Consider the following 13,720-nt stretch of genomic DNA (forward strand, 5'->3'; position numbering starts at 1 on the left):
GAGCTTCTGTAAGGTCCAAAGAAGTTCAACACCTCTGGTCTTGGTAAACCTTTGATCTGATTGAGCTGCTGGGCTCCTCTTACACTAGAGTCATTCAAGAGGCAGCTGGACAACCATCTGTCAGGGATGCTTTAGGGTGGATTCCTGCGTTGAGCAGGGGGTTGGACTCGATGGCCTTGTAGGCCCCTTCCAACTCTGCTATTCTATGATTCTATGATTCCCCCCTCTGCTGAAATTTAGCTTGTAAATTCCTTGAGGTCATTCGGCTATTCCTTGAGAGCTTCAGCTATTGGGCAGTATAAAAATGTAATAAATACATACATAAATAAAGGACCTGCCTTTTTTGGGGTTTTGCTATTCTAGAATGCCTTGTACACTGACGGTCCTATGTAAACAACGACACCAACCACAACTCCTATGTAAACAACAACAATTTTCACATCTTTCAAATTGGATCCCGTTATCAAAATGTCAACCGTAGAGTAACAGCCATACAGATAGTATTTTCTCTCAACTGCAACCTGGGTTCAGACTTCTGAAGTCTTCTCCATAGGAGGGGAAAGTGCCACATAGCTCAGTGGAAGAGAATCCTTGGAAGTGTCTCCAGTTAAAAAGCGCAGGTTGCAGGGAACGGATCACCTTGAAGAACCATCCAGTTAGATAGACCAAGGGGCTAGGAGCTTTTAAGGATCGATGAACCTGTCCATTTTGTTTCCTCCACATTCAATTTACTTTTTAAAATTATTTACATTCTATTTTATGTAGAAATCTGCAAATTTTGGTAAGTGCTTATAAAAACAAGCCAACTGAAACTAAATCCTCACTCATTTGCATCAGCCAAATTCAACAGGGTCAGCTATTTGCAGCATGGAGAAGACCATGTTATACTGCCCTGCCATGTAGATTTTAAAGATGTCAGCAAAAAGAGGTGGTGGCTCTAATTCTGGCTCATAAACCTGGTTGAATATGCAGGGATTCAAGCCCAGATTTCTCAGAGCTTCTCAAAACTTTGGGTCTGGATGCTTGTTCATTCCTGGCCGATGGCTGGTTGGCCACTGTGTGAACAGAGTGCTGGACTAGATGGACCCTGGGTCTGATCCAGCCTCAGGGCCCTTCTGATGTTCTTATGCTTTCTCCCACATTGCATTTTTTAACAAACTCAAGTTCTTTCCATCCTTCCCAAATTTGCCAGTGCTGGTAAGTTCTTATAAGATAAACTGAATGAAATTCTCAGCCACCCTTAGTGACACCCAGGGACAAACGCCCCCGTTTTCTGTGATTGCGGCTGCTAGTTCAATTCCCCACAAACGCAATTGTGTTCAGAGATTTACAGTTGCACCCATGGGCACCCAAGGGCACCCGTTATAGGCCAAATCTGCAGATACATGTACGGCACTTGGTATGCGTGACACAGACGTCTGACAGAGCCTTCCTCACAGAACTAGGGATGGGCAATCTGTCAGTTTCACTTTCCCTATGTTACGGTTTCTTTTCCAGCCCCAAGCTCTTTCCCTCACAATTATGGAGGGTCACTTTCTTAATCAATCACCAAACTGAACCAAATTCTCACCCAGTTCTGGGGAGGGCACACCCCACAGAGAGAACTTCCGCCTCATCTCACATCTCCTTCTATGCAATGCGTGCCAACAGAGTGTCGTTTCAAACATTCCCCAGCTACTAGATTAAACGACAGCAGTTCAACTTTGCTTTGTTAGGAAGAAAGATCATGGCTATATTCCATTGCATTAAAAAATAAGGGAGCAAGGACTATGGTGCCTTTGAAAAGGTCACATCTGCCTGGGAGGACAATTCTCTTTGCCAAAGGCTGCCTCTTTTAGTGTTTGTATGGTATGATTTTAATGTATTGTATACTGCCCAGAAAATCTGGATTATTGGGAAGTTTAAAAGTATACTTAGTTAATAATTATTAACTAGAATTACTGTTACTACTACTAATAATAATAATCATAATCATAATAATAATTTAATAGTAAACTGGATATCCTAAAGCCAACATTATAGAGGGGCATTGCTTATTAGCCCACCTAGAGGCAACTTTTTAAAAAATAAATGGTATTGTTATTATATTTGTAATTTTATATTGGATGATTTTAATACATTTTATGATGTCTTCTTATGATGGTGATGTAAGTCGCAGATTTGAGTTTATATAGAGAAAGAAAAGCACAGTGAAAGTAAAATACTGACTTCTACAAAGCAGTTTCCTTTCACTGAGTTTATGAGAAACAAATACAATTTGGATTTGTAGAAATATATGAGTTATTTACATATGACGCAAATTAAGATGTTTCCATTTTTTTTGGCTATTAAATGCTCATTCTGTGTATTATTTTGATACGCTTGACAGTTCGTTTCTCTACTGTGAAGTTCTTTTTCTGTATATAGATATGCACTCACACACACATCTTTAAAGAGAAGGAAAACACTGGGGTGAGGATGAAATGGCACGTGTGGCAACAGGATCTATCCGCAGGCTACTTTAGAGGGTTGTGATGTTGCCCTGCAAACTCCTTCTCAACAGGAAGACCCACAATAGAGCCACAGAGTTATCCAAGGCCAGATCAGCTCAAATATTCTCCTGGCAGAATAATCTCCCCTACCACTGGGGAGATTTTCTTCACCTTCTCTGCTCAACCAGAAGTCTCCTGCTGATAATTGACAGCAATTCCATTGGTATGAAAACCATGACAGCACCAATGGTCCACATCTTATCACCAACTCCACCTTTCACAAGACCTAATTGATGGACTGAACGTATTGATTAGATGCACCGACTCATCAGTTGTAGGTTCCAAACATCCTTACCACCCCTGCTATATTTAGATGAAGAAGGAACCCAAAACTCACTCAGTATTTCCTGCAAGCATCAGGTATGTGTGCGTTAAACCGTATTTATGGGTGCAATGAGGTCTTATGAAAAACAAAGGGGTGTAGCTCAAAACATCAACCCCAGGCCAAGGTCTCTCCATTCTCCACCTAATAACTAGCCCAATGTGCTAGTGTTCTGATGTCATGATATGTGCTCCCATGCTCCAGATGCTTGGCCATGGCAGGTCCTTTTGTGTGTGTGTGTGTGTGTGTGTGTGTGCGTGATGCACACAAACCATGGCCTCTCATCACCAGAAGCCATTGCTCTCACCTTGTTTACATGTAATTTGCTTTGATTTCAGTGGGACGTATGGATCAGATGCTCTTAGCTGTGTAGGTTTTAGTGCTCCAACTCTCAGAAGTGAGCATAACATCCCTTGTTCTCTTACTGTAGGAAGGTCTCTTTCCACACACACACGCACGCACACGCACCGCCACCCCATATACACACATGCACCCATAGAGACAATCTTGTTAGTTATCGTTAGCAAAGGTCAATTCAATTGTAGCCGCCGAGTATAAATCATCCCGGATGTGTTCAGTGCCCAGCCATCCAGCCCTTCTCCACGAACGCTTGACAAATCCCTTGGTGACCTCAGCCCTTGATACTGCTTTGAAAATCCACCCAGGTTCTCCCCAGCCACTCACCCGCCCCCCTTTTCAGACCGTGACCTCTTGCTTCTCTCCGCCACAGGGTCTGCCCTTGTCTACTTCCCTAATATTAAAGGATGTCATATATCACGGCCCTTGCACCATCCATCAAGTTGCTAGCCCTCAAGATCAGGGTCATGGATAAAAAGGGATCAGAGGTCATCCGGGAATACATGGAGAGGGGTTTGGGGTGGGTTGGTTTGAGCATCTTGGAGGGTAATATCTCTGTTTGTTGGCAGAAGGTGTAGATTAAGGGTGATATCCTGGGGGTGGGGAGTTAAACCCCTGTTTGTGCTTGGCTGCTGTAGGTCTAATGGTGAGCAGAAAAAGCCCTATGCAAACCGTTACAAACAGTTGTAGAAATGTCTGCCAACTTTTCATTTAATACCAACTACTATGTAGCAATGCAAACTCACCTGGGCTATTACTTGATGGTGCAAGTCTTTAGTAACTCCCATATATGTCAGTGGGGAACTTTGCAATGAATTATGGGGCAGGCATAGGTACGGAGTACCATTTGCATTCATTTGTTTATTTCTGCACCAGATGCCTCCTTGTGAAGATTATGGTAGCCTCTAAGGGTTTAGTTTATTTATTTACATATTTAGATCCCAGTTTGTTTGTTTTTAATGTTCAGAAGAACAATAAAATATAAGCATTAAAATCCATAAAAAGGAACAGATTAATGAGTTGTGCACACAATGTCCACCAAGGAGTTTCATTACTGAGCAGGGAATTTGAAGCTTGTTCATGACATTCTACTGGTGCTTTATGGCAGACAAAAAACCAAAGGTGGGAAATTGATTCTCTTTTCTTTTTGGGAATTGTTTTATCTGCTATGTTGCTTATTTGCCTTTTAAGTTTCGTGTTAGTTTAATTATCACTGCCGTCACAGATGGCTATGGGCAGCATCAGTGGGGTGCAAAAGTGTGACGTCAGTGTCTGTTTTATTGATGCCTTTGAGGTTTATTGTTTTGCATATTATTATTATTATTATTATTATTATTATTATTATTATTATTATTTATTACATTTATATACCACCCCACAGCCGAAGCTGTCTGGATAGTTTATAAAAGTTAAAAACAGTGAATATTAAAAAGAAATAAACAAAATTTAAAACCATAAAAAGCATGAAATACAAACTAAAACAGACAATATCCATTTAAAACAACTATTCTGGGGTCAGTTAAGAAACTCAGCATATGCTGTTAAATGCTGTCATATTTTATTCTTTTAAATATTGCCATTGTATTTTGTAGGTTTAATTATTCTGTGGTATTTTAGGTTTTTAAAAAATGTTTATAATCTGCCCAGAGAACGTTAGCTATTGGGAGGATTGTAAACATAACGAATAAATAAAACACATAAATCGGTGTGTCGGAAAGATAGATAAATAAATACATGACAATGGCCTCTGGTGCCATTGACCGCCTGAAGGAGGTGCCTCAGTTTGCTTTGCATTAGGGCCGGCCCTGATCCTACCCTGTGGCTGGCTGATTGGGGTGCTGGACTGAGTGGACTCCTCCTTTGGAGGAGATGGAATCTCCTGGATTCTTGTTAAAATCTTCCTAACGACGATTCGCCGCCAGGGGTCAAACGCCCGAACAGATGTTGCGCTGTGCAAAAGCATCTGTCCAGCCCGCGACGCCCCTCTTCTCACCCCACCTCCGCCTCACACCCTCGCTGTGCACCCACCCCCCACCCTCCTCGCACACACTTTAAAAAAACCCACACAAAAAACCCACACGCCCCACTCCCTCTTTCGTTTTATTTCAATCTAATTGAACGGGGAGTTTTGAAGATAAAAGCTGGCAGGGCTAATTACGCCTCATTATTCCAAAAGCTCTCTCATGCCTCACTTATTCTCAAACGGCGGCAAAAGCGCGGGGGAGGGACGGGGCTATTAAGGGACAAGGCCTTGGTTGAAAACAAAGTTAGTTAATTCACACAGCGAAGCAGAAAAGAGAGGGCCTGTGTGGTTTCATTATTTCCCCTCTCCTCCTCCTTTCTTTTATTTTCTTTGTGCATGTGTGTGTGGGGGGGCTAGGAATGGGGAGAAATTTCAGCGTCTTCTCTCCAGTAACCTAAAATTGATAGCCTTAAAGCAATGGGTAAATGGGAAGTGGTTGGGATAAATAAATAAATAATAAGAAATAAGCAAATTATCTCAGAAATGCTTGTGGAATGACCGTTAATGGAGAACGCACACGTAAACACACATAAACCCCACCCTTGGGGATATTCTGGATTTGCATTTTCTTTCTGAGAAGGGAGTTTTCTCCGGCTTGGCCATACGATGGATTCTGTACATGGAAAGGGGAAATGGAGGGCTGTCTGTCTTTAGTGCGTCCCCCATGATGGCCGAAAACACACACCTGTTTCAGCTTGTGTACCAATGCCATGCAAATGGAGAGGCAGTGTGAAGTAGTGGGTAGTGTGTCAAAACTGGGCTGACTTGGGGTAAAATCTCTCCTCAGCCATGAAGTGCTCCAGGTGACTATGGGCCAGCCATGATCTCTCCACCTAACCTACTTCTCAGGGTTGCTGCAAAAGCCTTTACAAATGCCACCCTGACCTTGTTGAAGGAAGAGTGGGATAAAAGTGTATTATTGAATAGCTGAGTCAAGCTGGTCAATTCGAACATCTACGTTTGAGGCCGCCATGTGGTCCTCAATCAGTGGTTTTTATTACCTCGGTTGGATATGATTGAGCGGTTTGCTTGAAACAAGCCCTCCATATGAGCAAATAAATTTAGAGTTAAACAGGGCCCGGAGAACTCTTCTTTCGATTTGGTCTTTTATCTGATGGGGGAAATTTTCATACTTTTTTTCTCCTCAGGAGGTAGCTGTTTTGCTCTAAAGGCTTTCTAACGTGAAATGGTAGATTCACAGCATGAAGACATCAGGGGGGGAAATCCAAATTGGTCCAAGTTTGACCATTACATGAAGGAAGGTTGGAAAAGGGATGGATGATTCTGAGGTAAAAGAAAAAAGAAAAAAGAAAATCCAGTCAATACGCAAGAGCCTCTCTCAAGAAAATTAGTGTTTCCCTTGGAGTTCAGAGTTCAAATTTCACCCATCCTCTTCTACTCAGCAATATTTGTCCTGACAAATCCTAACACCCATTCTTTGGGCAATTATATTATCTTGGGTTTTTCCCTCCTTCATCTTTCACCTGGGAATATTTAGTAAAGCAACACACATTTACGAATTTCCCGGTCCATGCTGTTACGACATCATCAAGTTTGTGTCATAGACGATAACATCAGAGCATGGATTTTGGCTCGCTTCACTTTACCTGAGGGAAGAGGACAACAAGGAGATGGTGTGTATATCCACTGCTTCCAGGAGCAGCCAATATCAACCATAATGAGTTGTCCAACAAACCGAAGGCAGCGAGTCCAATGAGATGGTGACACACTTGATAGGAACGTAGGAACCCATCTTGTGCCAAATTAAACCATTTGTCCATTCGGCTGAGTATTGTCTACAGCAGGTGTGCGCAACCTGTGCCCCAACCCTCCCACAAACAAATTTCTCCCTCCCTGCTGATTTTCAACATTTACTGTACACACCACCCAGAACCCCTATATAAATCTCACTTTTCCCATCATTGCTAGTGGCAAGGAAAGAGGTGTTTTTATCAGGGATGTGTGTGTCTCTCTATGTGCATGTGTGTAATATGAATATATATCTGTGTGCCTCAAGCCCTGAGGCAGCATTGCGAATGGCTGTCCAGGCCAAAAAGGCAGTGGAGCCCTCATCTACATTGACTCGCTGCAGCTTTTAGGAGTTTCCAAGTAGCCCTTTCTGGCATTACTCAGAGATGCCGGGGATTGAATTTGGGATCTTCTGCCTCCAAGGCCTATGTTCCACCATTAAGCTTAGAACCCTTGTGGCTATTGCTCACACCCAGGGACTGACATATGGGGGGGGGGAATTTCCTCTATGTCACACACAGGCCCCAATCCAGAGAAAAGTCTGCTTCACAATGGGTCAAGTTAAGCATGACTCACATCCTATCGATTTCAATGGGGCTCAGGAACAACTAACTTTTTCAGGAGTGGGGTCTTCCCCCACCCACTGCAAAGGGGACACTCATCTTCAAACTGAAAATTGACTCAAGCCTTTCAACTCTGTAATTTATATGTTTATTTTCAAGGTCTGAATTTAAATTCTAAGTTCATGGCAAATAAACTTTTTCAACTTCAGTAGTTTTTTTGTTTTGTTTTTAAACTAGAGATCTTGCATGTAACATAAATAGATTTGACAGGTGTGATTTTGGTGTGTTTGAGAGAGAGCAGCGAAATATCACAGAAGAATCCATATCGTGAAGCAAATAGACTTCAGCCTTGATCTGAACAAGAAATGTGCCCAGATAATTTGCAACATTAGCGATGCTGTCTGAACCCTTACAATAAAAATAATAATCAGATTTTAAAATCTACATTCAACAACTTCAGATATTAATACAATCACCACTAATAAAATCAGTTTTTCTAGACATTTTTGTGCCTCTAACATTTATTTTGTACTTAAGTTTATGGTAGTTTTTGATTTTTTTAAAAAAAAACATTTCTTAAAGTAATCATGGTTCCTACTTTTTAATTAAAATGTCCGATATTTCAAAATGCAATCTTTCAGGCTTTTCCAGGAGTGTTTGCAAAAGACATGGAACTATTTTCAACTCGTTAGGAATGCTACAGAAGTTTATCATGAGTGACGTTGGATCGTTATGACTTAACCCAAGGGCAGCTGTTATTCTGTGGAACTGATGTGGAGAAATTTTAACTGTTTTGTACTCTATTGCAAAATAACTATATTTCCCCTCTTGGTTTACCAAGGCTGTTTCTACCTTTGAAAGGTTGGAGAATTACACATCCAGGTCCTCATTCTAGACTTACTATAAATTATGTGTTGGTAACCAAAGTTATTAAATGGCACATTGCACTTTTTAATCCACTGTCCTCTTTTTTTCTTAAAGCACAAACCAAAAAAAACACCTCATCTCTGTTAGCATCCCACTTTCATTTTTATATGTGCCAAAGTTTGATAAAAAAAAAAAAAAAGGAAAAAGGGCAAGGCAATGTGAGTTGGGAAGAAAAGATTGCAAATTGATATTTATGATATTCTCTGGTTTTTAAAGCTATTTTAGCATTCTGCCTCGCATTAAAAGTGCTCTAATGTGGCCACTGTTATGAAAGCATTTGGTGTGTCTTACTCTAACAAAACATTTTTTTAAAAAATCCCTTCACAAGTAATTTCCAAACGAGCTTGAACTATGACATTCAGATCTATCTTTTCATTTCTTTCTTTTTTTCTGGATGCAAGCAAGATTAAGAACGGGGAAGAGAAAATTTTGAACAGTCTACACTTCTATAAATTATGCCCTGTTTTGTTTTCAAAATTTACTTGAAGTCCCAGATCAACTTCTTTACTGAAGTCCCAGGGAAATTGGCAGACTTAGGTTACAATCCTATAGCTATTTATCTGAGAGTAAGACCCACTGAACATATGAGTATCTGCACACCACCCTGAGATCTTAATGATCTAGGGTGGGGTATAAATGTTTTAATAAATACATAATAAAATAAATAAATGAGTAGATGGGATTGCAGTGTTAAGACTTGTAACCAGTTTAAAAATTGCAGCCTGTTTTCCAAATGTTTCTCTTTTGCATTACAACCATTTGTTAATTGTCTCCAATAGATCAACCAGTTTAATTCATTACTTGCAAAGGTCTAAAACTCCCTTGAAATTGTTTTTACGAAACCTAACAGGAGGTTGTCAGGGTGCTTTTTTTAAAAAAATCATATATGTTCTGCTATGTTTGCTAACTAAAAGAAAATGCTTCTAAAGGAAGATGCAAGCACAAAATAGTAGTTTGACCAAGGAAGTGGTTTAACTTCAACGAAAGAGGGAATATTTTCATGAATCCACTGCAGTGGTAGCAAGATAAGATATACCCTGCAGTTCAGTCCAACGCACGTTTACTCAGAAGTAAGTCCCACTGTGTTCAGCAGAGTTTGCTCCCAAGTTAAGCTCCCTCTAATTACGCGCATACACGCCGTCAAGTTCAATGGGGTTTAAACGGACAGGATGTCACACCAAAGGTTTAACACCCACCCACACACCCACACCCAATAATGCCGTGGAACGTGGGGGTACCGCGGGTGCTTGCGGTGGGTGGGAGGGCGAGAAGCAATTTGTGTGGTTTTTTTAAAAAGTGAAAACCATTAAGCAGGATTTGTGGTGATCATAATATAAGCAAAGAGACTGGATTATCGCCTCGCCTTGTTGTTCAGATCGGCTAAACCTTCCTCTCAGATTACTTTGCTTGATTTTAAATGAAGCAGAAGAATTAGTGTAGAGGCGTAATGGCTACACTGCCTCGTCCGCTTGCGACAGAGCAATCTTTCTTAAACCATCTTCCTCTTCCTCTTTTGACTGAGGGATCAGAGGCACGGAGCTCGGGAGGAGAGGGCATCTATCTATCTTTCTTTCTTTCTTTCTTTCTTTCTTTCTTTCTTTCTTTCTTTCTTTCTTTCTTTCTTTCTTTCTTTCTAAACGCTACTGTACCCTCGATTTCTGGGGTAGAATGAAAGGAAGCAATTTGTCTTTAGAAGACTAAAAAAATGTCGCAGCAAAAAACAAAAACAATTTTGTTATCAATTTTAATTTTGCTGTTATCAAGATTAATTGATGGTCAGCAATTTTATTAGGTCTCACCAAAATTCCACAGAATTGTGCAAGGTTTAGCGTTCTCCAGAACTCTTCATCAGGCTAGGTAGTACAAAATGCAGGGGGTGGAGAAAGGAAGAGCACAATCCGAAAATTTGACCAGGTCTCAAAACGGAGATTTGCACTCTGAATGAAAGGTAGCCATGATCCCCCCCCCCCCCAATGGACTTTCCTACAGAGATGTTGGACTAGAACTCCTAACATCCTCCAGGCATGTTTTTCAGTTATGAAACAATGATTGTATTCTTCCTTTTTACTTTTTATTATTATCTGTCATTTAGCAGGATATGTTTAAATTACTTTTGTATTATATATATATATATATATATATATATATATATATATATATATATGGTACACTAAGATTCTGCATCACATTTGTTTCTTTAAGAACTTTTTAATATTTCCTCTTGGTTAACTTTTAGCAAACTTTTCTGCCTTACTTTTCCCAATTCTAATTCAGCATCCAGTGGAAAAAGGTTGTTGTCTATGAAAGCTTACACCATTTGGGTACTGCTCATTTGGCATTTTATTTCTCCATTTCTTTTCTGTTTTTTGTGGGGGGGGGGTTGCAAGAGGCTCATATTCCGCCCCGCCCCCCCGGTGTGTTTTTATGATCAGGTATCACTTGAGAGTTGATTCTGTTTTCCTACAAAGCTACCTGACCTGTGTTCCCCACTGCCTTCCAGGCATTTAATTCTATCAGGAGATGAAACTCTGGCTAGGAAAAAGGGCATTTGCTCCCAAAACATATAGAATCATTGTAACGTGTGTGCAAAGCATCATTTATAGAATATTAAATGTTAGACCAAATATACCACCTACAGCTGAAATGTATTCCGTATTCCCAGCGGAATACATAGGTCAGGGAGTTCTGTATTCTCAGGCAGTGGGGGAAAGCACTCAGTTTTACAAAAGTGAAATGGATTTTGCTGAATCACCCGACCCCTTCCAGGGGTCAGGACTGTATTTGGTTGCATAATCTCTCCGCTCCCCCCCACCCCCAATGGGTACTCATCCTCTACACTGACACCAGTCCCACCTAACATTAAGACTTCACGAGTACAGATTACATCTGTTGTGTTGATATGGCCAGGGAATGACATACTAACCTTAAAGCTGTGTAGTCAAAATTCATAACCCCTTTGGGGTGCCACCCTTGCGAAATGCAATGGAAGTAAACGTCAGAAGAAGACACGCAAAATAAGATATAATGCTTTAACAAGTGTGAGCACTCTATGTTCCTTATACTGGGCAGAATCCCATGGCGCACTTGTAACACCACCGATTTCTTTCTGCCCCACCAATTGCCTTCCACAAGCTGTGGGTCCCTCCATTTCTGTTGTGCGAGTGGGACCCACCGCTTATGCCAGGGAGATTTAGTGGTTCCTAGAGGAAGACTCAGAATGAGCGGTGGCTCTCGTTTTTGGAAGGAGGCAAGTCGGTGGAGTTCCCTTATGTGAGTGCCACCGATTGCCCCAATGTTGGGGTCTGCTTGCACAACAGAATTGGCAGGGCAGAAGAGAATCTGTAAGTGCCCCTTTGGATTCTGCCACTGAGGTGCTGAGTGGCATTTCCCTGAAAAACTATCACCTTGACTGTTCTGAAACATTATCAGCTTCCCTCGAAATTCCTCAGGTTATTTGGGGGTGGGGGATATCACCCGAAATCCCTTTGACTGTCATTTTGGCAAAATATTGGTGGAAACTCTTAAGGTGTTTCTACCGAAAGGGTGAGCAAAATGGCTTAGTACACCTAGGTTTGGAAGACCCCTGGGGGCAGGGGGAATCGGAAGGAAATGTGTTGTTTGGTTGTGTACAGCATTTTTGAACCCCTTCTGGGACTGAATTTCATTCCAGAAGCTCTCGAGGGCCACTGAGGCTAAAGGCAAAGAAGGTGAGACCAGAAATACCTCCCCCCCCAATCCAGTACAATTTAGTTTAAAGCTCTTACTGCCAGTACTAAGGCTTAGGAGAAGCATTTTAGCCTTTTCAAGTTGAGAAAGAGCTGCCCAAAAGCTGGGGAACAGTTGGTGGCTGGGCAAAAGGGATGATGCCAGGGGAGGAAGCATGGCCAGCTGAGGACTCTGGAAGGCCAGACTGGGACCCAGGGCAGGGTGGATTTGTCCCATGGGCCTGAGGTTCTGTATGGCTTGTAGACAACTTGATACCCCTCAATGAAGTTGTCCACCGACACAACTACAAAACAGGACATTCACCCAACGCCGCATAACCAATGAAATCCAGAGCACAAGCTGTCTAGCATAGTGGTTATAACACGACTTGGGCTAGAGAGCTAAAATTTCTTGGACGATCTCGTTTCTCTCGGAGTTTGCCAAATAGTCATCTGAGACACAGAGCTCAGTGTCTGTGGTGGCTGATGGATCTTTTCATTTGCCAAGCGTGGCTCTGACCGGAAAATGTTTTCAAACCCCTTTCCTGCTTCCAACATGGCTAAACAGATAAGTATGGCTGAGATTAAACCACTCAGTGCTTCTTTGGCAAATGTTCCCCCCCCCCACAGTGCCAAACCCAGTAGTTTTGGGCTCGTGTTGCTAAATAGTTCGTTTATTTATTTAAATTGTCCCTTTCTTTTGCCCTCAGTGACCTCCACATGAAGGCCAGTCTTCTGGATGGGGTTGACCCACATGGTTTTGTTTTCTGCTGTCTGGTGATGTCATCGTGTCAGACATGGTGCTGTGATGTCATCATTCTGCATAGTCTCTGATGGAGTGGGTCACCCATATTACAAATTCAGGATGCAGCAAAAAGATAGCAATGGAAAGAAACAATTTCATTGAACAGTATGAAGAAAGGCAGGAGGGAGAAGATAAAGATTCACATAATCTATATGTTGGAGGAAGGGGTTTGGGGTGGGATTTCTGTTCTCTCAGAGTAGCTTCTTTTTACCCCCCATCAAAATTGATGAACATCAGAAGAGCCATGCAAGATCAGACCAAACACTTCTCCAGTTCAGCATTCCGTTTGCACGACGGCTAACCAGATACTCCAGTGGGAAGCCCAGCAGCAGCAGGACATGACCACAGTAGTCCTGCTCGTGTTGCCTACTTCACTGTCTCTGATGCTGGAGGAAATACACAGCCATCGCAATTAGTAGCCATTGATAGCCTCATTTGTTGGAACTCTCTCTACCTTTCGATGGACACCTGTGCCATTTGCATCTGGTGCAGCATTTTAGAAGTGCATAAAACTGTGGTGGTCGCATATAAAAGAATGCACAGAAATGCAGAATGTGCATTCTTTCCTTTAAAAAATAATAATAATCAAAAAATAAAAATCCATTAAAGAACACAACTGCATGGAACCTGCAAGGAATGGACGGAGGTGGAAGAGGGAAACAGGTCTGCAGAAACAGACTTGACAGGTCTGCCTATGGCTAGCAGAAACCCTACAAATCGCATTCACAGAAATGAGACA

Source organism: Elgaria multicarinata, chromosome 21 (genome assembly GCF_023053635.1).
Source record: "Elgaria multicarinata webbii isolate HBS135686 ecotype San Diego chromosome 21, rElgMul1.1.pri, whole genome shotgun sequence".
Classification (NCBI taxonomy): Eukaryota; Metazoa; Chordata; class Lepidosauria; order Squamata; family Anguidae; genus Elgaria; species Elgaria multicarinata.